This window comes from Alligator sinensis, unplaced genomic scaffold (assembly GCF_000455745.1).
Source record: "Alligator sinensis unplaced genomic scaffold, ASM45574v1 scaffold1288_1, whole genome shotgun sequence".
Classification (NCBI taxonomy): domain Eukaryota; kingdom Metazoa; phylum Chordata; order Crocodylia; family Alligatoridae; genus Alligator; species Alligator sinensis.
In genome coordinates this window covers 11004-12738 of record NW_005843515.1, presented here as the reverse complement: position 1 = coordinate 12738, position 1735 = coordinate 11004, and positions in this window count along the sequence as shown.

The following is a 1735-nucleotide window of genomic DNA, read 5'->3' as shown; positions in this document are numbered from 1 at the left end:
GAGGGGGTCTTCCCGCAGCGGCGGCGGCACCGCAGGCCTGTTTGGGTCCTCGTGGCCTGGGCAGAGGCTGCCGTGGGGTCCTGTCCTCCCACCTGCCCACGCAGGGAGCGGGGGCCCTTGCCCAGTCTGAATACGTGTGCAGGGGGAGAGGACCCACCCCTGCCTCCCGCCTTTGTGGCTCTAAACGTGAGCGGCGTGGGCCTGGCCACGAGCCCCAGGCTGCTGGCACCGGGTGCGCCACGTGCGAGCCTCTGAGCCGCGGCTGGACCTCGCTGGGAGCTCCCCTGCCTCCACCAGCAACTGGGACTGTAACTGGGATCTGGGCTGCTTAAGAGCTGACCAGCCAAAGCCGGTGATTCCTCCCCGTGTTGCTGTAATCTGCTGCTTGTGACTTCGTAAGCATCTCCTTGGCAACCAGGTGTGATGTCACAAACGGAAGACGATGCGTTCAAAAGGAGGCTTAAGGGCCCAGCCGGCAGCGCGAGGACTTAGGAGCGCTAGGCTTGTCACACCGGTCGGCTTTTGCCCCGATCCCAGATGAGCCACAGAACTTCCCCCTGCCTCGGGGACGGCGCCCAAGCGAGCCGCGGCCTCCGGGCTGGGGCTTTTCTGCGGTTTCTAAACTGGCGCGTGTCGCCGCCTCCGGCCTGGCCCTGGCGCCTCGGCCCTGGCGCATCGCTGCAGCAGCCAGAGGCCTGGGCCCAGGGTCCCAGCGCTCCCCTGCTCTGCCACAGACGCCCTGTGTACCCTTGGGCAAGACACTTAGTTGCTCCGTGCCTCGGTTGCCATTGACCCCGCAGCGATGTTGGCCCCCCGGGAACACTCAGAATAAAGGCACTAAAGGCCCTCACGGCTCTGATCCATCGGTGAGCAGGGGTGAGGAGCTGGCAGAGCGGCGTGGGAAGCGTCCGGGCCGTTCTCCCAGGGCCAGGCCGCCCGGCTCTGCACGCTCCTCGCTCCAGGGACCCAGCGCGGCTAACGGGCACTGCCTTTCTCCACCTCCCAGCTCGGCACCAACCTGTTCCACAAGGAGCCGCTGCCCTACCTCGTGTACCAGCCCCTGCCCTGGCAGGTCCAGTGCGTGACGCAGAACCGCCGAGCCAGCCGGGACGGCGAGGTACGTGCGGGGCTCTGGCCGGGGCGTTCAGGGGGTGGAGGGTGCCGGGGACCTGGCCGTGGCAGGGGGCAGGGTGCGCGCAGCCCTCCAGGCCTGCGCAGAGCGGCTCGGTGCCAGCACGCCGCGTGGGGCGACCGGCAGCCTCGTCCCCAGCTCTGCCACCGAGCTGCCGGGTGACCGGAGGCATCCGGGTTTCCCTCTCCCCTCCCAGCCCCAGTCTCTTGTGTCTTGCTCAGCGCCTGGGGCAGGGGCTTCCTGGCACGGGGGCTCTGTGCAGCGTGTAGCCCTACGGCACCCTGCTCTGCCTGGGGGTGCTAGGCACACGCCTGTCCATTCGAGCACAGAAAACGCGTGAGCCCAGCGCTACCAGTGGATTATTTCTGTCCGTGGCTACCAGCGCCCGCACGTCCGGTGCCGAGGAAGCCCTTCTCTGCGAGCTTGCCCAAGTCAAGCGGTCCCCAAACAAGGGCACGCGCTTGATCCAAGGGGCGCTGCAGGCTCAGCGGTGGGGGGCACTTGCCCGGGTTTTTAGGAGCTCGGGGGAACCTCCTGGCTTGAACCGGGACGAGCTGCCGGACTGGCAATGACGCAAGGGGCGAGTCAGATGTTCAGCACGGA